The 25,822-nt window shown below is 44.1% G+C and overlaps 1 pseudogene across 1 annotated transcript; it reads left to right on the top strand.

Annotated features, from left to right (window-relative positions):
• The first annotated feature begins 584 nt into the window (after nt 1-584).
• On the top strand, nt 585-25,792 carry LOC311134074 (NACHT, LRR and PYD domains-containing protein 3-like; annotated as a pseudogene). Its single transcript has 10 exons — nt 585-2,345; nt 2,525-2,648; nt 2,733-2,824; nt 5,383-5,506; nt 6,660-6,826; nt 7,356-7,435; nt 16,147-16,230; nt 17,790-18,271; nt 20,587-20,777; nt 25,304-25,792. The product of its transcript is annotated as an NACHT, LRR and PYD domains-containing protein 3-like (transcript).
• The last annotated feature ends 30 nt before the right edge of the window (nt 25,793-25,822 follow it).

Genomic DNA, 25,822 nt, shown 5'->3' on the forward strand with positions numbered 1-25,822 from the left:
AAGTGGAATTAAGTTATTCATATAAAGGCATATTTTTATGTTGAATTTTATCTTTTTCATTTTGTTTGTTTTAGTCACTTGAAGAGAATATCATCATGTTTATGAAGAAAGAGCTGCAGAGAATCACGAGGATTCTGAGTCCAGATCTCCCAGAATGCTTTGGAGGTCAAAGGGAGGATGAGGAAGTGGAGGACACTGAAGATGAGAAGCAGGAAAGCAGTGCCAGAGAGGGGGCTCTGAAGATCACACTGCACGTCCTGAGGAACATGAACCAGAATGAGCTCGCTGACACACTGGAGAAAAGTAAGAGATCTCTAAGTTTTTATAAGGCTAGCCAAACAAGGTCTATTAGCTTATAAAGCCCAATAGTTAGATGCATGTTATCAGACTATAGCCTACAGTAAAGTATCATAAGGTCTCTAAATTCACTATAACATTTGTGATATGTGAGCTAAACTATGTAGATGTCTTAGTGTGGTGGAGGATAGTCCCTGTTAAGAATTGAACATGATTGGTGCAGCTTGAAATCCTGAAAACAGTAAATCAACGCTCTGGTATTGTTGGGTTTTGTAGATATGCTTACCATGAGGAGCCAACGTAAACTCAAATCTCATCTGAAGAAGAAGTTTGAAAGTGTTTTTGAGGGAATAGCTAAACAAGGAAACCCAACACTTTTCAATAAGATCTACACAGAGCTCTACATCACAGAGGGTGGAAGTGGAGAGGTCAATAATGAACATGAGGTGAGACAGATTGAGTCAGCATCCAGAAGACAAGCAACACGAGACACCAATCAAATGCAACAAAATCTTTAAACCCTTCCCTGGATAAGATACAATATCAGAACCGTACTGACAAAGGGAGTCGCTGGCATTGGAAAAACAGTGTTTGTGCAGAAGTTCATTCTGGACTGGGCTGAAGGAAAAGCAAATCAGGATCTTCAATTCATATTTCCACTTCCTTTTCAGGAGCTGAATTTGATGAATGGGAAAAAACACAGTTTGTTGGAACTTCTTCATCGCTTTTTTATGGAATCCAAAGAATCAAGAATCTCCAACTATAACAAGTACAAAGTTGTGTTTGTCTTTGATGGTCTGGATGAGTACCGACTTCCTCTAGAGTTCCAGAACAATGAGAGCTTGTGTGATGTCACAGAGTCAACCTCAGTGGACGTGCTGCTGACAAACCTAATCAAGGGGAATCTTCTCCCCTCTGCTCTCATCTGGATAACATCCAGACCTACTGCAGCCAATCAGATCCCTTCTGAGTGTGTTGACCAGGTGACAGAGGTACGAGGATTCAATGACCCACAGAAGGAGGAGTACTTCAGGAAGAGATTCAGTGATGAAAACTTGGCTAGTTGAATCGTCTCACACGTAAAGACAACAAGGAGCCTCCATATCATGATTCACATTCCAGTCTTCTGTTCTGGATTTCGGCTACAGTTCATGAGCACATTTGGAATACAGATAGGAGAGTAAAGATGCCCAAGACTCTGACTGAGATGTACATAGACTTCCTGGTATTTCAGCTCAAACAGATGAATGTGAAGTATCTTGGGGAAGAAGAGACAGGTCTGTGCTGGAATGAAGATGGCATTCTGTCACTGGGGAAACTGGCTTTCCAACAGTTGGAGAAAGGCAATCTCATTTTTTACGAGGAAGACCTGAAAGAGTGTGTCATTGATGTCAGAGAAGCATCAGTGTACTCAGGAGTGTGTACACAGATCTTCAAAGAGGAGTGTGGTCTGTACCAGGAGAAGGTGTACTGCTTTGTTCATCTGAGCATCCAGGAGTTTCTTGCTGCTGTCTATGTGTTTCTATCATTCATCAACAACAATGTGAATCTAATGGCTGGAACACAATCAACCTCTACAAAGAAGCTGACACTGTTCTTTCAGAACGCATTGGACAAGGCTTTACAGAGTAAGAATGGACACCTGGACCTGTTCCTCCGCTTCCTTCTTGGCCTCTCACTGAAGTCCAATCAGACTCTCTTCCAAGGCCTTCTGACACAGACAAGAAGCAGCTCAAAGACCAATAAAAGGATAGTCAAGTACATCAAGGAGAAGATCAGGGAAATACCCTCCTCAGATAGATGCATCAATCTGTTCCACTGTCTGAATGAGCTGAATGACCATTCTCTAGTGAAGGAGATCCAAAGCTACCTGAGCTCAGGACGCATTTCAGCAGCCAACCTCTCACCTGCTCAGTGGTCAGCTCTGGTCTTTGTGTTGCTGACTTCAGAAGAGGAGCTGGATGTGTTTGACCTGAAGAAATACTCCAGATCAGAGGAGGGTCTTCTGGGGCTGCTGCCAGTGGTCAAAGCCTCCAGAACAGCTCTAAGTACATGGATATTCAAAATGTAATCTTCAGACAGAATACATACCAAAGTAAAACATCCTATTACTACTTTTCTCAATTAACAAGTCACACACAAAGTCCTGAACATTGAATATTATACTTTTCATTTAGGCTGAATGGATGTAACCTCACAGAAAGATTCTGTGCTCCTCTGGGCTCAGCTCTGAGGTCAAACTCCTCACACCTGACAGAGCTGAACCTGAATGGCAATGATCTGCAACATTCAGGAGTGAAGCTGCTTTCTGCTGGACTGGAGGATCCACTCTGTAGACCGGAAACACTGAGGTGAGTAGCATTGTTTGTTCGCACATTTTCATGTTCATTTCATGTTCATTTCATAATATCTCATAATTTCTATTGTGTATTTAGGTTGAATAGGTATAATCTTACCTCTAACTGCAGTGAAGTGTTGGCCAAAGCTCTCAGCTCAGACTCATCACATCTGAGAGAGTTGGACCTGAGTAACAATGATCTGCATGATTCAGGAGTGAAGCGGCTCACTGCTGGACTGCAGGAGACTGGAAACACTGAGGTGAGTAGCGTTGTGTGTTTGTTCTCACATTTTCTATTGTCATGTTAATTTATTGCTGGACCACAATCAACCTCTACAGTGAAGCTGACACAGAATGCAGTGGACAAGGAACTTAAAAAAACGTTTTGACATAATTGTTATTTTAGTGACCTTGATTGTATCTCAGCTATCCCTGAACCTGATTTAGCTTGAAGCTTTTTTGCTAATGTCTTCAATACTATTGTAGATAATCATGCCCCCTTCAAAACTCTCAGCGTTAAAGGTAGATCAAATACCTGGTTAATTCCTGAATTATCCTAAGTGATTCATAAGAGAAATGTTGGCTAGATCATGGCCAGGAACACAGGCTTTGGACCGGATTGGCAATCTTTTAGGCAACTGAGGAATCAATGTGTAAGACTGATCAAAAAGGCATTTTTTTTTATCTGAGCATGGTGTTTTGAATATAAATCAATCTGAGTTTAGGCCAGGGCACAGCACTATCACAGCAACCACATTAGTTGTTAATAATATTGTAATTGCTTTAGACACTAAAATGAATTGTGCTGCCTTGTTTGTGAACCTGTCAAAAGCGTTTGATACTGTTGAACATGCTATTTTACTGAACAAGTTGTCCTCGATTGGCCTGGGCTCTGACGTCTGCTCTTGGTTTCATGATTATCTTAGTGACAGAACTTAGGCCATCGTAATTGATTGGCGTTAATTCCGAATTTCTTGAGTTACATAAAGGTGTTCCGCAGGGGTCGATACTAGGACCTGTTCTTTTCACTATTTATATAAATGCTATTGGTCATTCTTTTAAAATGTTTTAATTGAATCTATATGTGGATGATACTATTATGTACGCACTTGCCTCGACTACTGACCTGTCTGTAACAAGGCTAAAGTCTTATTTTGTAGTTGTGCAGGAAGCCCTTACTGATTTTAAACATATGCTTAATACGGGCAAAACTAAATACAGTGGGGGAAAAAAGTATTTAGTCAGCCACCAATTGTGCAAGTTCTCCCACTTAAAAAGATGAGAGGCCTGTAATTTTCATCATAGGTACACGTCAACTATGACAGACAAAATGAGAAAAAAAATTCCAGAAAATCACATTGTAGGATTTAATGAATTTATTTGCAAATGATGGTGGAAAATAAGTATTTGGTCAATAATAGAAGTTTCTCAATACTTTGTTATATACCCTTTGTTGGCAATGACACAGGTCAAACGTTTTCTGTAAGTCTTCACAAGGTTTTCACACACTGTTGCTGGTATTTTGGCCCAGTCCTCCATGCAGATCTCCTCTAGAGCAGTGATGTTTTGGGGCTGTCGCTGGGCAACACGGACTTTCAACTCCCTCCAAAGATTTTCTATGGGGTTGAGATCTGGAGACTGGCTAGGCCACTCCAGGACCTTGAAATGCTTCTTACGAAGCCACTCCTTCGTTGCCCGGGCAGTGTGTTTGGGATCATTGTCATGCTGAAAGACCCAGCCACGTTTCATCTTCAATGTCCTTGCTGATGGAAGGAGATTTTCACTCAAAATCTCACGATACATGGCCCCATTCATTCTTTCCTTTACACGGATCAGTCGTCCTGGTCCCTTTGCAGAAAAAACAGCCCCAAAGCATGATGTTTCCACCCCCATGCTGTTCTTTGGATGCAACTCAGCATTCTTTGTCCTCCAAACACGACGAGTTGAGTTTTTACCAAAAAGTTCTATTTTGGTTTCATCTGACCATATGACATTCTCCCAATCCTCTTCTGGATCATCCAAATGCACTCTAGCAAACTTCAGACGGGCCTGGACATGTACTGGCTTAAGCAGGGGGACACGTCTCGCACTGCAATATTTGAGTCCCTGGCGGCGTAGTGTGTTACTGATGGTAGGCTTTGTTACTTTGGTCCCAGCTCTCTGCAGGTCATTCACTAGGTCCCCCCGTGTGGTTCTGGGATTTTTGCTCACCGTTCTTGTGATCATTTTGACCCCACGGGGTGAGATCTTGCGTGGAGCCCCAGATCGAGGGAGATTATCAGTGGTCTTGTATGTCTTCCATTTCCTAATAATTGCTCCCACAGTTGATTTCTTCAAACCAAGCTGCTTACCTATTGCATATTCAGTCTTCCCAGCCTGGTGCAGGTCTACAATGTTGTTTCTGGTGTCCTTTGACAGCTCTTTGGTCTTGGCCATAGTGGAGTTTGGAGTGTGACTGTTTGAGGTTGTGGACAGGTGTCTTTTATACTGATAACAAGTTCAAACAGGTGCCATTAATACAGGTAACGAGTGGAGGACAGAGGAGCCTCTTAAAGAAGAAGTTACAGGTCTGTGAGAGCCAGAAATCTTGCTTGTTTGTAGGTGACCAAATACTTATTTTCCACCATAATTTGCAAATAAATTCATTAAAAATCCTACAATGTGATTTTCTGGATTTTTATTTCTCAATTTGTCTGTCATAGTTGACGTGTACCTATGATGAAAATTATGTGATGTGTTGGTCACAGCTCTCAGCTCAGACTCCTCACATCTGAGAGAGTTGGACCTGAGTGACAATGATCTGCATGATTCAGGAGTGAAGCTGCTGTCTGCTGGACTGGAGAAACTACACTGTAGACTAGAGACACTGAGGTCAGTATTATTGTACTTGTCAAACAAATGATAAGGTTCACTCAAACATCGTGTTAAGCTCTGTTTTACTATAAACAGTTACAGCTGATTTTGGGATTGTATATCGATTGGCTCTCCTTAAATATTTGTCATCCGATGTATTTGTTTCAATCTCTGAGTTGTTTAATCTAACTTTTCGCCACCAGCTCCTGACATCAGGGCATAAAAATTACAATCTGTCTCCTGAATTAGCCTAGTGCGCATGTGCGCCAGCTATATCCTGTCCCGAGCTCATTTTCCCTGGCTAAAATAGCTGAACTATGCTATTTTTCGTCCTCATTGCCAAACTTCATAAATACTGCGATCTCAACTTTAAAACTCCTTTGCTAGTTATACAATTATGTAACTAAGAAACTTGAAAATTATTTATTGTTTTGTTGAATAGTCATATCTGTCGTAAGACAATGGTGGCTAAGGATATCATTGCTACTTAAGGTAGATCCAAGCTCAGTTTTGAGATCCCGGTGTCATTAGTCGATGGATGACACCGGTGTCGACTAATGACACCGGTGTCATCCACCGGTGTCGTAGCCGGCCGCGACCGGGAGACCCATGGGGCGGCGCGCAATTGGCCCAGCGTCGTCCAGGGTAGGGGAGGGAATGGCCGGCAGGGATGTAGCTCAGTTTATAGAGCATGGCGTTTGCAACGCCAGGGTTATGGGTTCGATTCCCACAGGGGGTATGAAAAAAAAAAAAAAAAAAAAAAAAAAAAGTATTATAATAATAATGTGACTAACTGTAAGTCGCTCTGGATAAGAGCGTCTGCTAAATGACTAAAATGTAATTGGCGTAGGGTTAGCTGGACGTTACTGACTGGTCTTGGAACTGTGACAGCGGGCAGTCTCTCCACGCTTTGCTCGATGGGATATGTAGTGATTTCGCAAACACAGCCAGATACTGTATGTATACAGTCTTGCACCCTTAAACTTTTTTAACTGACTATCGCATTTGTTGATTAAATCGGACTTTATTAATTTTATGATTAATCCAGGAATGTCATTAGTTAATTGACAAGAGAAAAAGCTCCTCCTCCTCACCACTCTATAGCGGTAATATGGTTTTGGTTTGTAATGTGGAAATGCTACATATAGAAATCATGATCAACTCTCTTCAGGCTGTCAGGCTACCTGGTCACAGAAAAAGGCTGTGCTTCTCTGGCCTCGGCTTTGATGTCAAACCCCTCCCACCTGAGAGACCTTTACCTGAGCTACAATCACCCAGGAGATTCAGGAGTGATGCTGTTCTCTGCTGGACTGGATGATCCAGACTGGAGACACTCAAGTATGTTGAGGGTTTGTGTCAATCAGGATTCATATTACACACACATGAACCTTGTATGTGTGTGCATGTTAGTGTGTGTGTGCCAGTTTGTTTGTTTATTTGTGTGTATGTATGTGTGTAATTGTGATACTGAATTTCCCTACAGTGTGGACAATGGTGGACAGTGATGTTTGAAACCATGGCCTAAGAAATGTGAGTTATGACTGCTTTAAGGAATAATAACCTATAGTTCAAATGTATTGAGCTGAAACGGGGTTGTGGAGGCTAGGTAGACTGATCTGATCCCACAAAGATTCCGACTCAAGTTCCAGATAGTGAAATGTGTTAGTTCCTGGAGTTAGCTAACATTATCAAACTCTTAATTTCAACCAAAGAATAAAGGAGTTCTGAATGTAAAGTTTGGTCTACAGTCAGACATCAGCCAATTGTTCATACTGTGATACATAGCTAAAGACCAATACATATTATTTGCTGACGGGATTTCACAAATATAAGTTGTAATAATGTTGTGTCTTGGTCTCCCCATCAGATGCCTGTGAGCTCACACTGGATCCAAACACAGCAAACAGACAGCTCTCTATGTCTGAGGGGAACAGCACAGTGTTATGGGTGAGAGAGGGCCAGCCCTATCCTATGTGTTTCTGTCTGTGAGTTTGTGATTGTTCTTCCTGTTTAGATGCAGCACACAAATAATCTCAGTGGAAAATGGACAAACATGAAAGTCTAGAAGGTTGTATATAGTGTATATTGTGTAGTAGAGTATCCTCCTTGGTGTAATAACAGTTATCTCTCGGTCTAAAGAGGAACAGACTGGCCTTCTAGTCTTGTTTCTGTGATTACCTTTTAGATAAATCCATCTGACTTTACCTTTTGTTTAAAGTTCAATAAATCAATTCATAAAGCGGGTAGTTTGAGCCCTGAATGCTGATTGTCTGAAAGCCATTGTATATCAGACCATATTCTATGGGTATGACAAAAAATGACTATTTACTGATCTAATTACAATTGTAACCAGTTTATAATAGCAAAAAGGCACCTCGGGGGGTTGTGGTATATAGCCAATATACCATGGCTAAGGGCTGTATCCAGGCACTCCGCGTTGCGTCGTGCTTAAGAACAGCCCTTAGCCATGGTATATTGGCTATATACCACACCTCCTCGGGCCTTATTGCTTAAGTATACAACATTCCATTCACTCTCCTCCCCTTCATGTACTTAAGATGTTTTACTCACTAGAAATGTCAATTGTTTTGATTTGAAGATAGATTATGTATTAGAAACACTCAATAGCAACAATAGTCAATAATGAGTCTTGAGTCTTTGGCTTGTCAAATGTCTGGAATTTACTGTAGACAGGAGAAGGATGGGGATAGTTGTGTTCTGTCCACCAATGACTGTATTGTTTCTAACCAATAGAAGACATGTTGTACTCATTCTATCATTGTTCTCCCTGGTGAAGGGGGGCGTTCTATTCAACATTCCATTATAATAAAGGCATTTTAATCATATGAAGATTGTCTTGGCCCTACTTGTTTTTTGATGACCTGGCATTTACTATTGTTGTGTCCCAGTGCTGTTCAACATTTTCATTTCACTGTCTTTTTTTTTACCCACCTTCATCAGTGTGCCTACAAATACACCTAAACCATGTCAACGTAATGTTACAAATAGACTGGTACCCAGGCTAGTGATTTACTGCCACCTGCAGTTATGGAATGTTAGCTCAGAAGTATAATTAATCGGCTGACCTCTCCTGCTGGCCTTGATAGAATTCTGGGATCCTTTCTTTACCCATTCCTTGTTCCCTCTATTCATATCTATTGATTAAGCCCAAAGTACCAAGGAAAACATTCCCTACCCAATCATTAAGCCCTCCATTAGTTAAATCAGGGTCATATTAATTTGGCATGAAACAGAAGAAAGCAGAGTAAAACAAGGAGGTACTATCTGAAGTTGTCCAGTAAGAACTACTTGTTTCCTGCAACGGGTTTGCAGACACCGTCTTAAAGAGATAGCTGTAACAGGGACATGCTGGATCCAAGCCCAGAGGGACCAAGTGAGCAGCCAGTGTCATCACCAGTATGAACTCAAACACCTCTGAGTCCAGTGAGTCAATTTCATCAAGTCAACATGCTAGAGCCCTGAATCACTCTCTCCCTCTCTCCCACTGAGGGGTTGAGTCATCCCTTCTTGCTGAATACACCTCCCTTCTGCTGGGCATGTTTATCAGGTCTTGTAGCCAGTTGAGAGCTCAATTACCCCCCCCCCCCCCAGGTAAGGACCCAACTAATAGTGAAATGTTTTGTCTGATGCTTGGTTATAGTAAAGAAAATGTATGGTCTGGGTTCAGTTTTTATAAACGTTTAATCTGGATAAAAATGATCAGGATTGTGTGATCCCCTTATTTGCAATCCAGGATCAGATCAACCTGGCTTATTTTTTGCTAGTTTTACAGAAAAGGATCAGATAGGATCATTCTGATCAAGATAACACAATATCAAGAACACAGAATGTGGATTTCAATAGATTTCAATGGATTTCTGTGCTTTCAATAGGTCATAGACTTGGATAGACCTCTTATCTTTTTATCTGTCCCATTATGGCATCTATAAAAGCATGGACAGCGCCATTGAGGCTATCTCCATTTTAAAGTATTATATTTATTCTTCTACTACTTCTATGACTTGGAAAACATACTGAAAGAAAAAATACTGCCACCTGGAATGCATTGTTCAAACAGGTATAAAGCCAAGGTTGGTGATTCACTGCAACCTGCGGTTATGGAATGTTTGCTCAAAAGTATAATTCATCGGCTGACCCCTCCTGATGACCTGGATAGAATTATGTGATCCTTCCTTAACCCATGGGAAGTCCCACCCAGTTGACTGCTTCAAAATTGTGAATTTTCTCAATTGCACTGCCTATGTTAAAACAGGCTTTTGGGCACTAGAGTTGTCTATCCAAGTCATAGACAACTGATGAAACTGAGGAGTATTTCTGTCTGTAATAAAGCCCTTTTGTGGAGAAAAACGAATTCTGATTGGCTGGGCCTTGCTCCCCAGTGGGTGGGCATGGCTCCCCATTGGGTGGGCCTATGCCTTATATAGACAGGTGTGTGCCTTTCCAAATCATGTCCAATCAATTGAATTTCCACAGGTGGACTCCAATCAAGTTGTAGAAACATCTCAAGGATGATCAATGGAAACAAGATGCACCTGAGCTCAATTTCGTGTCTCATAGCAAAGGGTCTGAATACTTATGTAAATAAGGTATTTCTATTTATTAAAATTTCTAAAAACCTTTTTTCGCTTTGTCATTATGGGGTATTGTGTGTAGATTGCTGAGGATTTTAATTTATGTAATCAATTTTAGAATAAGGCTGTAACGTAACAAAATAAAGAAAAAGTCAAGGGTCTGAATACTTCCCGAAGGCACTGTGTCACGATTGTTCATGAACGGGTCAGACCAAGGCGCAGCGTGATATGCATACATGTTTATTAGAACCGAATAAACAACGACAAAAACAACAAACTAAACGAAACGTGAAGTCCAAGGTACACAAACAACATACCTCACACGGAACAAGATCCCACAACCCACTAGTGCCAATAGGCTGCCTAAGTATTCTCCCCAATAAGAGACAACGAGCGACAGCTGCCTCTGATTGGGAACCACACCGGCCAACATAGAAATAGACATACTAGAACCTATACAACATAGACAATCACAACATAGAAAATGTAAAGGGCGTGACAGTACCCCCCCCCAAAGGTGCGGACTCTGACCGCACAACCTTTACTTAACAGGGTAGGGGCCGGGTGGGCATTCCGCCTCGGAGGCGGATCCGGCTCCGGGCGTGACCACCACCTATTCTCCGCCTCCCTGTTGCGCCCCTGGTCTGGTCTGGACCTCGGCACGCTGCTTCCCCTCTCCTTCCTCCCACTGTACTCCAAGCCCTGTCTGGACCCTGGTGTGGGAGACCCCGAACCTGGAGAGGGGCTGACGTCTGGGTCTGGACTGGAACCGCTGACTGCAGCTGAACCCGACGACGGTGGAGCGAACTGCTCTGGTTCCGGAGTAGAGCCGCTGACCTGAGCTGGATCAGGCACCGGTGGAGCGGACTGCTCTGGCTCCGGAGTGGAGCCGCTGACCGGAGCTGGACTAGACCCCGGTGGAGCGGATTGCTCTGGCTCCGGCGTGGAGCAGCTGACCGGAGCTGAACTGGGCACCGGTGGAGCGGACTGCTCTGGCTCCGGAGTGGATCCGCTGACTGGAGCTGGACTGGACCCCGGTGGAGCGGATTGCTCTGGCTCCGGAGTGGAGCAGCTAACCGGAGCTGGATCAGGCACCGGTGGAGCGGACTGCTCTGGCTCCGGAGTGGAGCAGCTGACCGGTGCCGGACCAGGCACCGGTGGAACAGGCATGGGCCGTGCCGGACTGGACACACGCACCACTGGTCTGGTGCGAGGAGCAGGCACGGGCCGGACCGGACTAGGAACACGCACCACTGGCTTGATGCGAGGAGCAGGAACGGGCCGGGCCGGCGACGCGCACCACTGGCTTGGTGCGAGGGGCAGGAACAGGCCGGGCCGGGCTGGCGACGTGCACCTCTGGCTTGATGCGAGGAGCAGGAACAGGCCGGGCCGGGCTGGCGACGCGCAACACTGGCTTGGTGCGAGGGGCAGGAACAGGCCGGGCCGGGCTGGCGACGTGCACCACTGGCTTGGTGCGAGGGACAGGAACAGGCCGGGCTGGCGACGCACACCACTGGCTTGGTGCGAGGGGCAGGAACAGGCCGGGCCGGGCTGGCGATGCGCACCACTAGCTTGGTGCGAGTGGCAGGAACAGGCCGGGCCGGGCTGCGAAGGCAGACTGGAGGTCTGGAGCGGAGAGCTGGCACAACCCGTCCTGGCTGGCTGCCCACTTTCGCACTACACGTGCGGGGCGCTGGCACAGGACCCACTGGGCTGTGCACGCGTACTGGCGATACAGCTCGTAGAACTGGCGCAGGATATGCGGGACCGAGGAGGCGTACTGGAGACCAGGAGCGTTGAGCCGGCACACCCCGTCCTGGCTGGATGCCCATCTTCGCACGGCACGTGCGTGGTGCAAGCACAGGACGTACAGGACTGTGCCGGCGCACTGGCGACACAGTACGTAGCTCCGCATAACATGGAGCTTGCCCAGTCATACGCCTTCTCGCGTGAGTACGGGGAGTTGGCTCTGCTCTAACCCTAGGCTCCGCCAACCACCCTCTTAGCCCCCCCAATTTTTTTTCTTGGGGCTGTCTCTCGGGCTTCTTCCTCGACCGGCTTCCTCTGTGCTGCCGTTGCTCCTCTCCTGCCTGGGCATCTACCTTTGCCCATGGCCCTTTCCCCGCAAATATCTCCTCCCATGACCACCATTTGCCCACCTGTGACATGGCAATTCGCTCTTCCTGGGCACGCTGCTTGGTCCTCGTTTGGTGGGAACTTCTGTCACGATCATTCATGAACGGGTCAGACCAAGGCGCAGCGTGATATGCATACATGTTTATTAGAACCGAATAAACAACGACAAAACAACAAACGAAACGAAACGTGAAGTCCAAGGTACACAAACAACATACCTCACACGGAACAAGATCCCACAACCCACTAGTGCCAATAGGCTGCCTAAGTATTCTCCCCAATCAGAGACAACGAGCGACAGCTGCCTCTGATTGGGAACCACACCGGCCAACATAGAAATACACATACTAGAACCTATACAACATAGATATACACAACATAGAAAACCACAACCTGACTCAACAAATAAGAGTCGTGACACACTGTGTGTGTTGTGATAATTGCGTTGTTTGCTCTATAACCTGTTAGTTCATATGCCTTGCCACAGTGATATAGAGGCCTAAGGCCGAGACAATAAGAAGACACAGTGGCAGAATAAATTCAACCACACCTTTGTTTCATCACAAAACCGGAGAGCAATCTCTGTCCGGTGAAGTCCACAAAGCATATTGCTTGTAACAAACAGTTACATGACCCACAGTATGGTCAAGCAAGTTAATGTTTCTGTAATTTTCGGACCACTAAACAACTATTGATTTAGAACCACAGAGAGTTACCGCAAGTCGCAAAGAAAACATCAGCCGCCCCCACTATTCCAGCACTATTTCAACTTCAACATTTCAATATCATCAAATCACATATGCTTAGTTTAAAACAGTGACAACTAAAATATACCAAAACAATTTAGTCCAATCAACTTAAGCTAAATATGATGTGCCTGTCCATGGTTCAGATTTCTCTGTGTGTGTGTGCGTGTGTGAATGCGTGCAAATAGAAAAAACATGTTGACTCACCCTATATTAGAGAAACGCCAATGCCATCCTCCTCTCTTTCATGTTGCCAAAACAGTCTATCACACTTCTCCTAGGCTACCTGGCTAAAATGCTTGCTCGCTAGCCTAACTTCCTTTCATGGGAAACGTTAGCTAGTTAACATTAGCCTTCTACATCTAGCTACATCTAGCTACAGCTCAACATTATAATCATTGGCTAGTACGGATAATTAAGTAAAACCACAAGTCCAAATCCCCATCTCCATCCATGGTTAATTTAGGAAAGGGACAATTTTGCTAGCTAGCCACCGGAGGACAACAACACAATGAGATGCAACAATTCAAGTTGCTTCTGTCAATGACGTATTCTCTCAATGCAATTTGATAGGAGTGACGCCAAATCCCAACTGGCATCCCTTGACACTTTTTTTTTGGTGTGCCAGGACCATTCACAGTTGAGCTTACTCAGTTTAGATCAAAGCTGATTATTTTATACTTTTTTTTTATCAAGGGAGGTCAAATGCTCCCTGGTTTCCCTTGCTTTCAATGCTACGGGCAGTGACAATGTCATAATCTTTTTGACCAGACAGCATCAAATAGATGGCCTACACATACAAAGACAGAGGGGCGCTGTTTCGCTCACTCGGATGCTTTCTCTGGTGAGATACATTCAGCCTCTTGCGAATTGAAGGAAAAATATTAAAACAAAGAGAGACGAAAGATACATTATTATTTTATATGTTTGTTCTTTTTTTCTTGGACAATTTTTTGGGGAAGCCTGCCTTCCCTTGGCATCCATGAATACACGTCACTGTTCACCTGTACCCAGTTGTGTGTCCATGAAGAGTGACTGGTCAATGGTACTTCCAGATAATTTCAGCAAGGTAGACTTTTCTACTGAGATAAGGTAAGAGATTTGATAATTTTATAAATTCAGAGTAGTCATGTGTCCTTCAATATCTGGAGTATTTGAAATATTTGTGTGTGTAAGATAGACACGTACAAGTCAATGCCCTGAGCCAATAAACACAGTCCCATGGTTCTCATTCTCAGTGTGTGTGTACCCTCCAGGTATACAGTGGGGAAAAAAAGTATTTAGTCAGCAACCAATTGTGCAAGTTCTCCCACTTAAAAAGATGAGAGAGGCCTGTAATTTTCATCATAGGTACACGTCAACTATGACAGACAAAATGAGAAAAAAAATTCCAGAAAATCACATTGTAGGATTTTTTATGAATTTATTTGCAAATTATGGTGGAAAATAAGTATTTGGTCAATAACAAAAGTTTCTCAATACTTTGTTATATACCCTTTGTTGGCAATGACACAGGTCAAACGTTTTCTGTAAGTCTTCACAAGGTTTTCACACACTGTTGCTGGTATTTTGGCCCATTCCTCCATGCAGATCTCCTCTAGAGCAGTGATGTTTTTTGGCTGTCGCTGGGCAACACGGACTTTCAACTCCCTCCAAAGATTTTCTATGGGGTTGAGATCTGGAGACTGGCTAGGCCACTCCAGGATCCCAAACACACCCGGGCGGTGTGTTTGGGATCATTGTCATGCTGAAAGACCCAGCCACGTTTCATCTTCAATGCCCTTGCTGATGGAAGGAGGTTTTCACTCAAAATCTCACGATACATGGCCCCATTCATTCTTTCCTTTACACGGATCAGTCGTCCTGGTCCCTTTGCAGAAAAACAGCCCCAAAGCATGATGTTTCCACCCCCATGCTTCACAGTAGGTATGGTGTTCTTTGGATGCAACTCAGCATTCTTTGTCCTCCAAACACGACGAGTTGAGTTTTTACCAAAAAGTTATATTTTGTTTTCATCTGACCATATGACATTCTCCCAATCCTCTTCTGGATCATCCAAATGCACTCTAGCAAACTTCAGACGGGCCTGGACATGTACTGGCTTAAGCAGGGGGACACGTCTTGCACTGCAGGATTTGAGTCCCTGGCGGCGTAGTGTGTTACTGAAGGTAGGCTTTGTTACTTTGGTCCCAGCTCTCTGCAGGTCATTCACTAGGTCCCCCCGTGTGGTTCTGGGATTTTTGCTCACCGTTCTTTGGATCATTTTGACCCCACGGGGTGAGATCTTGCGTGGAGCCCCAGATCGAGGGAGATTATCAGTGGTCTTGTATGTCTTCCATTTCCTAATAATTGCTCCCACAGTTGATTTCTTCAAACCAAGCTGCTTACCTATTGCAGATTCAGTCTTCCCAGCCTGGTGCAGGTCTACAATTTTGTTTCTGGTGTCCTTTGACAGCTCTTTGGTCTTGGCCATAGTGGAGTTTGGAGTGTGACTGTTTGAGGTTGTGGACAGGTGTCTTTTATACTGATAACAAGTTCAAACAGGTGCCATTAATACAGGTAACGAGTGGAGGACAGAGGAGCCTCTTAAAGAAGAAGTTACAGGTCTGTGAGAGCCAGAAATCTTGCTTGTTTGTAGGTGACCAAATACTTATTTTCCACCATAATTTGCAAATAAATTAATAAAAAATCCTACAATGTGATTATCTGGAATTTTTTTTCTCATTTTGTCTGTCATAGTTGACGTGTACCTATGATGAAAATTACAGGCCTCTCTCATCTTTTTAAGTGGGAGAACTTGCACAATTGGTGGCTGACTAAATACTTTTTTTCCCCACTGTATAGAGGAAAGCGCATAATCATGTTTTGTCCACAGAGACCAACAGGAGAGATCACAGTCAGAGATTCCCAGAGGTCAGTCTGCCCAGAGTAATCAAAACAGACCTGTCCTCCGTACTCAGGGTGAGGTGTTGTAGAGTGGTCTTAATTATGTCAGTACAGAATATTGAAAAGTAAAATGAAGTGATTCATATAAAAGCATAGTTGTATAATTAAGTAGCGACCATAAACAACTAGCGACCTCATCAAATAGGTTTGGATCGCTTGGCGTAATGACTAAGGTGTTGGGTCGGGGCTATAACACTGATGTTCTTTTGAGCTCAACTCTTTTATTTTGTGTGTTCAGTCACTTCAAGAGAATATCACGTTTGTGAAGAAAGAGCTGAAGAGGATCAAGAGGATTCTGAGTCCAGATCTCCCAGAATGCTTTGTGGGTCTGAGAAGGATGAGGAAGTGGTGAACGCTGAAGATGAGAAGCAGGAGAGCAGTGCCAGAGAGGGGGATCTGAAGATCACACTGCACGTCCTGAGGAACATGAACCAGAATGAACTTGCTGATACACTGGAGAAAAGTAAGAGATCTCTAAGTTTATATAACATGAGCCAAACAAAGTATGTTGCTTTAAAAAGCCCATTAGTTAGGTACAATCAGATTGTCCAATTATGTATCAATTAGTCTGTAGGTTTCATGCTGAATACACAATATATTAGCCAAACAAAGTAAATATCTTAGTATAGTGTTGGCTGATCTCTCTAAATAATTTGAAAAATGTTTTGCACATACAGACTTTCATCTTGAGATTCTGAATGTAGTAAATCAAAGCTCTGGTAACATTTATGTCCACTCTATTGTTGGGTTTTGTAGATATGCCTTCCATGTGGAGCCAACGGAAACTAAAATATTGTCTGAAGAAGAAGTTTGAAAGTGTATTTGAGGGAATAGCTAAACAAGGAAATCCAACACTTTTCAATAAGATCTATACAGAGCTCTACATCACAGAGGGTGGAAGTGGAGAGGTCAATAATGAACATGAGGTGAGACAGATTGAGACAGCATCCAGAAGACCAGCAACACGAGAATCCAATGAAATGCAACAACATCTTTAAACCCTTACCTAGACAAAACAAATCTATCAGAACTGTGCTGACAAATGGAGTCGCTGGCATTGGAAAAACAGTCTCTGTACAGAAGTTCATAATGGACTGGGCTGAAGGAAAAGCAAATCAGGATCTTCAATTCACATTTCCACTTCCTTTTCGGGAGCTGAATTTGATGAAGGGGAAAAAACACACCTTGTTGGAACTTCTTCATCACTTTTTTATGGAAACCAAAGAATCAGGAATCTCCAACTATGACAAGTACGAAGTTCTGTTTGTATTTCATTGGTCTAGATGAGTGCCGACTTCCTCTATACTTCAAGAACAACGAAAGCTGGTGTGATGTCACAGAGTCAATCTCAGTGGATGTGCTGCTGACAAACGTCATCAAGGGGAATCTGCTTCCCTCTGCTCTCCTCTGGGTAACATCACAACCTGCAGCAGCCAATCAGATCCCTCCTTGGTGTGTTGACCAGATGACAGAGGTACAATGATTCAATGACCCACAGAAGGAGTACTTCAGGAAGAGATTGAGTGATGAGTACCAGGCCAGGAGAATCATCTCACACGTAAAGACATCAATGAGTCTCCACATCATGTGCCAGCTACAGTTCTTGAAGACATTTTGAATTCAGATAGGAGAGGAGAGATTCCCAAGACTCTGACTGAGATGTACACATACTTCCTGATATTTCAGTCCAAACTGATGAATGTGAAGTATCTTGGGAAAGATCCCCACTGGAATAAAGAGAGCATCATGAGATGGCTTTTGAACACCTGGAGAAGGGCAATCTGATTTTTTATGACGAAGACCTGAAAGAGTGTGGCATTGCTGTCAGAGAAGCATCAGTGTACTCAGGAGTATGCCCACAGATCTTGTGGTCTGTACCAGGAGAAGGTGTACTACTTTGTTCATCTGAGCATCCAGGAATTTCTTGCTGCTGTCTATGTGTTCCTATCATTCATCAACAACAATGTGAATCTAATGGTTGGACCACAATCAACCTCTACAAAGCTGCTGACACTGTTCAGAGAAAACCATTTCATCTTCCTCCCGAATGCAGTGGACAAGGCTTTACAGAGTGAAAGTGGACACCTAGACCTGTTCCTCCTCTTCCTTCTGGGCCTCTTACTGGAGTCCAATCAGACTCTCTTCCAAGGCCTTCTGACACAGACAAGAAGCATCTCACAGACCAATAAGAGGATAGTCAGGTACATCATGGAGAAGATCAGGGACAAATCCTCCTCTGAGAGATGCATCAACCATCTGTTCCACTGTCTGAATGAGCTGAATTACCATTCTCTAGTGAAGGAGATCCAAAGCTACCTGAGGTCAGGACGTATCTCAGAAGACAACATCTCCCCTGCTCAGTGGTCAGCTCTGGTCTTTGTGTTGCTGACTTCAGAAGAGGAGCTGGATGTGTTTGACCTGATTAAATACTCCAGATCAGAGGAGGGACTTCTGGGGCTGCTGCCAGTGGTCAAAGCCTCCAGAACAGCTCTGTAAGTACATGGATATTCAAAATGTAATCTTCAGACAGAATACGTACCAAAGTAAAACATCATATTGCTACTTTTCTGAAATAACAATTCACACACAAATTCCTGAACATTGCCTGTTATACTTTTCATTTAGGCTGAATGGCTGTAACATCACAGAAAGATGTTGTACTCCTCTGGGCTCAGCTCTGAGGTCAAACTCCTCCCACCTGAGAGACCTGGACTTGAGTTAGTATCACCCAGGAGATTCAGGAGTGAAGCTGCTCTCTGGTGGACTGGAAGGGGAGGACGGCTCATAATAATGGCTGGAATGGAGCGAATGGAATGGCATCAAAAATAAGGAAACCATGAAAACCATTTGTTTGATGCTGTTGATACCTTTCCACCTATTCCGCTCCAGCAATTACTACCTGCCCATCCTCCCCAATTATGGTGCCACCAACCTCCTGTGGTTGGCATACTTGATTGCACAAACATGAGCTGTAATAATGTTGTGTCTTGGTCTCCCCATCAGATGCCTTTGATCTCACACTGGATCTAAACACAGCATACAGACAGCACTCTCTGTCTGAGGGGAACAACACAATGGAATGGGTGAGAGAGGGCAAGCCCTATCCTGATCACCCAGAGAGATTGCAGGTCTGGCAACAGGTGCTGTGTAGAGAGAGTCTGACTGGACGTTGTTACTGGGAATCAGAGTGGAGCGGGTTAACTTGGATAGGAGTGACGTAAAGTGGCTTGCGAAAATATTCACCCCCCTTTACATTTTTCCTATTTTGTTGCCTTACAACCTGGAATTAAAATAGATTTTTTGGGGGTTTGTATAATTTGATTTACACAACATGCCTATCACTTTGAAGATGCAAAATATTTATTATTGTGAAACAAACAAGAAATATTTTTTTTTATAAACAGAAAACTTGAGCATGCATAACTATTCACCCCCCCTAAGTCAATACTTTGTAGAGCCACCTTTTGCAGTAATTACATCTGCAAGTCTCTTGGGATATGTCTCTATAAGCTTGGCACATCTAACCACTTGGATTTTTGCCCATTCTTCAAGGCAAAACTGCTCCTGCTCCTTCAAGTTGGATGGGTTCTGCTGGTGTACAGCAATCTTTAAGTCATACCACAGATTCTCAGTTGGATTGAGGTCTGGGCATTGACTAGCCCATACCAAGACATTTAAATGTTTCCCCTTAAACCACTCAAGTTTTGCTTTAGCAGTATGCTTAGGGTCATTGTCCTGCTGGAAGGTGAACCTCCGTCCCAGTCTCAAATCTCTGGAAGACTGAAACAGGTTTCCCTCAAGAATTTCCCTTTATTTAGCGCCATCCATCATTCCTTCAATTCTGACCAGTTTCCCAGTCCCTGCCGATGAAAAACATACCCACAGCATGATGCTGCCACCACCATGCTTCACTGTGGGGATGGTGTTCTCGGGTGATGAGAGGTGTTGGATTTGCGCAAGACATAGCATTTACCTTGATGGCCAAAAAGCTCCATTTTAGTCTCATCTGACCAGAGTACCTCTTCCATATGTTTGGGGAGTCTCCCACATGCCTTTTGGCGAACACCAAACGTGTTTGCTTATTTTTTTCTTTAAGCAATGGCTTTTTCTGGCCCCTCTTCCGTAAAGCCCAGCTCTGTGGAGTGTACGGCTTAAAGTGGTCCTATGGACAGATACTCCAATCTCCGCTGTGGAGCTTTGCAGCTCCTTCAGGGTTATCTTTGGTCTCTTTGTTGCCTCTCTGATTAATGCCTTCCTTGTCTGGTCCGTGAGTTTGGGTGGGCGGCCCTCTCTTGGCAGGTTTGTTGTGGTGCTATATTCTTTCAATTTTTTAGTAATGGATTTAATGGTGCTCTGTGAGATGTTCAAAGTTTCTGATATTTTTTTATAACCCAACCCTGATCTGTACTTCTCCACCACTTTTCCGTTATTTTTATTTTTATGTTTTTTCAATTCACTTCACCAATTTGGACTATTTTGTGTATGTCCATTACATGAAATCCAAATTAAATTACAGGTTGTAATGCAACAAAATAGGAAAAACACCAAGGGGGATGAATACTTTATAGAGGAATCAGGAGAGGAGGATTGGTAATAATGACTGTGAATTTGGACTCAATGACAAGTCCTGGTGCCTGAGCATCTATAGTAACTATTACTGTGCTTGGCACAATAATAGGACTGAAATACCTGTCCCCCCCTCCCGGTGCCAGAGAGTAGGGGTGTATCTGGACTGGCCGGCCGGCACCCTGTTCTTCTACAGTGTCTCCTCTGACACACTGACCCACCTGCACACGTTCCAGACCACATTCACAGAGCCCCTCTTACCCAGGGTTTGGGCTTTCGAATGTTGAATCCTCAGTGTCCCTTGTCAGGTAGAATAGCTGGTGTTCCTTTTCCTGTTAAAAGAACTGTGACATGCTGGGATATGTTTCCCTGTAAACAGAACAGAACACACACATAAACACAAACCTACCGATTAGCCAGCCTACTGATATACACTGAGTATACCAAACATTATGAACACCTTCCTAATATTGAGTGGCACCCCCCACTAACCCTGGTCACCACATATTTATTTAATTCCACATAATGGACACTAGGGGGTAGTGTTGCACTATGTGATTAATTATAAAATCAGGTGACAGTTTATTCCTCTGTCGTCTCACTGAGCCGAGCATGAACACGTCATATTTTCCTAGAGCACCATCTCATTTGGGGTACGTTATTGTTGATGGTGGTTTATAGGAGATATATGTTCTTGTCTTGTCAAATGCATAGGTCTGTTTGAATTGAAAAAGGATTCACATGGGTAGATGTAGCCTACTGCATGGGTTGCTAATTTGGCAACTTTCCTCCAGGATAGAGCTACCGGGTGTGCAGGCTTTTATTCCAGCCCTGCTTTAACAACCTTGGTTCTACCAATCAGCAGCTCAACGGGACCTTGATTCGGTGAATTTGGAGAGTTAAGATAGGAATGGAACAAAAGCATACACACTCTTCAAAAAGAGGGTTGGGAAGTAGGCAACCTCTTATGTACTGCATCATATATCACATTGCTGTTGAACAACGTTATCGATTTTCAAAATCGAGTCCACAAGACACAGAACTCTTTGTTATTTTGCAAAACAGTAAATGCGCTTTCACACAACTATTATACCATCAAAATTGCAAATACATTCTTAAAAAGAACACGACTGCCTGCAAAAAGATGAACACAACATTTATCTGTTGAGTCCAAGACCACAAAACAGAAAGTTAGTCTGTCTTTTAAAAATCTCAGTAGATCGATACATTTTCTTTGCAGTCACTAAATCATGATGATCAAAATTGGAAGGACAACTATGTAAAGGTGCAGATTTATGGGCAATTACTCTCCTTTTATGCACATTTCACTAAACAATTTCATACACATCAAATTAAATATTATTCCTGATATATATATATATATATATATATATATATATATATATATATATATATATATATACATATACATATATATATATATACATATACATACATATATATATATATATATATATATATATATATATATATATATATATACATACATATATATATATATATATATATATATATATATATATATATATATATATATATATATATATATATATATATATATATATATATATATATATATATATAAAAATACAAATAAGACTCCTGAGTGGCGCAGTGGTCTAAGGCACTGCATCGCAGTGCTAACTGTGCCACTAGAGATTCTGGTTCGAATCCAGGCTCTGTCGTGACCGGGAGACTCATGGGCGGCGCACAATTGGCCCAGCGTTGTCCAGGGTAGGGGAGGGAATGGCCGGCAGGGATGTAGCTCAGTTGATAGAGCATGGTGTTTGCAACGCCAGGGTTGTGGGTTCGATTCCCACGGGGGGCCAGTATAAATAAAAGTATATATGTATTCACTAACTGTAAGTCGCTCTGGATAAGAGCGTCTGCTAAATGACTAAAAATGTAAGACCATTGTTTGCAAGATTCATTCATTTTTTGTGGTTCTCTGTAGCTCAGCTGGTAGAGCACGGCGCTTGTAACGCCAAGGTAGTGGGTTCGATCCCCGGGACCACCCATACACAAAAAAAAATGTATGCACGCATGACTGTAAGTCGCTTTGGATAAAAGCGTCTGCTAAATGGCATATTATTTATTATTATATATATTATATATTCATCGGTATCACAATCCAATTCCATCTATTCAATACATATGCTGATTTCCTCATAGTTTTGTAGACTTTCCATTGGCACAAAGAAACACAATCCACAATAGAAATAAGGAAAGGTGAATACAATGGAGGAACACAACTGGTATGACTGTATAGGCCTCAGCCACACCAAAGCAAAGCTCTACACTGGAAGGTCACAATCTTTGAGACGATGATTTAGGAGTAATCCAAAGTCACTTAGAATTAACCCAACTTCCTTCTCTGCATCTCAACATAGAATCCAAAAAATGCTTGTACGCGCTTGAGAAAAACTGTAAGATCATAGTCATAGAAGTAGAATACATTCAATAGATTATATTTCTATGATTAAGATCCATCTGTCTTGGTCGAAACCCCCAGGGTCAATATTGTGTGAGGAGGATCAGAATTCATACATAAATACATATTCAATCGACATCGAGGTACATATGTACCTCAATATACGTGCACTTCATGGGTATGTTCAGGAATTATTTACACAGAAGAACAAAGGTAGGAGGCATGGTCTCGATCACCCTTCATTAAGTCTCATGGCGGGTGAATGGTGGCAAATTACAGAACAGGGAATTTTGTCATAGAGTAGGGATGTCCTAAAATGTGCACCGTACAAGTGGGCCACAACTTAATGCTTATTCCTTGTCATGTTGAACACGAAGCAGCTAGGGATGAAAGGTTAATATGTATATGATGCCATTTGCTGTGTGTCTATGAAGTTATTGTTGCACCAATGCTTTCTAATGTACCAGGGCCCAATGACATCTAACAGGTGGATGAACCTTAGGATTGCTTGACAATGATTGGAAAAGACAGATGGCTGCATAAAATGTGGTGGAAAAGATTAACCACACACAGATTTCATTTTGCTTTCTACAGTTGCTTGATAGTTCCTGCAGTCTGCAACATTTCTGCCTATATTGTTGTGTTAATCTATGCTAACGTTAGCATTGTGTGGCTATATTAAAGTACTGAAAGCCTGGGTTGTGTTCACAAGGCACCAAATGGAAGACATGTCACACCCTGATCTGGTTCACCTGTCTTTGTGCTTGTCTCCACCCCCCTCCAGGTGTCGCCCATCTTCCCCATTATTCCCTGTGCATTTATACCTGTGTTCTCTGTTTGTCTGTTGCCATTTCGTATTGTCTCGTCAAGCCTACCAGCGTGTTTTTCGTACACCTGTTATCTTGAGCCCTGATTTCTAGTTTTCCCGGTTTTGATCTTTCTGCTTGCCCTGACCCTGAGCCTGCCTGCCGTTCTGTACCGTTTTGACACTGCCCTGGATTACTGACCTCTGCCTGCCCCGACCCTGAGCCTGCTTGCCACTCTATACCTTACGGACTCTGCCCTGGACTACCGACCTCTGCCTGCCCTTGACCTGTCCTTTGCCTGCCCCCTGTTTATATAATAAATGTCCGTTATTCGAACTGTCTGCATCTGGGTCTTTTCTTGAGCCGTGATAGTACGAACTGGCCATGACGGACCCAGCAGACTCGAACCAGCTCCGCAACGCCATCTCCTCCCAAGGAGCCACCATTGGAAGGCACGAGGAGTAGCTTCGTGGTCTTATGGAAGGTTTCCAGACCTTGGCAGAAGCTCATCTTCGAACTGCAGCCTTCCTCCTTCCCCTCAGCTCTCTTGAAGATAGCGTACCTCAGCACGCTGATGTCCGGGAGGGCTCTCGCCTGGGCTACAGCAGTGTGGGAACAACAGTCTGCCGTGTGCTACAGTCTGGAGGAGTTCGTGGCTGAGGTGAAGAAGGTTTTCGATTCTCTGTTGTCCAGGAGAGAGGCTGCCCAGAAGTTACTCCAGCTTTGGCAAGAATCCCGCAGTGTGGCAAACGCACGTTGGCTGCCGATCGTGCCTGGAACCCAGAATCCCTGTTTGACACGTTCCTGCACGGATTATCTGAGGAAGTAAAGGACAAGCTCGCAGCCCGGGAACTGCAGACGGATCTCGACTCGCTCATCGCCTTGACCATCCGGATTGATGGGCGGCTTTGGGAACATAGGAAGGAGAGGAGGTCCGTTTCCGGTTCCACGCACCCACCCAAGGATTCTACCTCACCTCCGAGGCATCCCGGAAGTCCCCGACGTCTACGTTTCCGAGAGAATCCGAGGCTACCCGAGTTCCACCGAGAGTCTCCGAAGTCTGCCAATTCGCCTCTTCCCGAGCCGATGCAACTAGGCAGAGCTAGGTTGTCTCAAGCCATACGTTTATGCAGGCTTAACACAAAGTGTTGTCTATATTGCGGGACTACCAGTCATTTCGTGTCTACCTGTCCACTAAAAGACCAGGCTCAACGGTAGGGGCGAGTACTCTGGTGGACCATATGGAGAACTTTCCTTCTCCCCTTCCTCGCACCCCTCTCCATGCCATCCTGCTGTGGGGGAACCAGTCGAAATATCTCCGGGTACTCATCGACTCTGGGGCCGATGAGAGTTTTTTGGACACTACCCTGGCATCAGAGCTGGGCATCCCCACTCAGTCCCTCTCCATTCCCATGGACGTTAGAGCGCTGGTTGGGCGCTCTATAGGCAGGGTCACCCACAATACCACTCCCATCAACTTGCGGGTGTCAGGGAACCACAGCGAGCCTATCAAGTTCATGCTTATTAAGTCTCCTCAGGTTCCCGTGGTATTGGGATTCTCTTGGCTCCAGCGACACAATCCCCTCATCGAATGGACTGCTGGGGCCATCAGGGGCTGGAGCCCGTTCTGCCATGCCCATTGCCTGAAGTCGGCACAGCCTGCCCCGGGACATCTTCCTGTGGGCTTGGAAATAGCCTCTGACCTTTCCGCCGTTCCTGCGGAGTACCCGGACATCAGGGAGGCTTTCAGTAAGGCCCGGGCCACTTCGCTTCCTCTGCATCAACACTATGACTGCGGGATTCAACTTCTCCTGGGCACCACACCACCCCGGGAACGACTGTATTCTCTGTCGGGTCCGGAGACCAAGGCTATGGAGACCTATGTCGAGGACTCCCTGGCTGCAGGGTGTATCCGTCCTTCTGCCTTCCCCGCCAGCGCAGGTTTCTTCTTTGTGGAGAAGAGGGACAAAACCCTGCGCCCATGTACCGGCTACCGGGGGCTCAATAACATCACGGTTAAGAACCACTACCTGCTACCACTCATCGCCTCGGCCTTCTAGCCGGTCCAGGGAGCCACCGTTTTCTCGAAG

Source organism: Coregonus lavaretus (assembly GCF_964263955.1).
Source record: "Coregonus lavaretus genome assembly, chromosome: 8".
Taxonomy (NCBI): Eukaryota; Metazoa; Chordata; class Actinopteri; order Salmoniformes; family Salmonidae; genus Coregonus; species Coregonus lavaretus.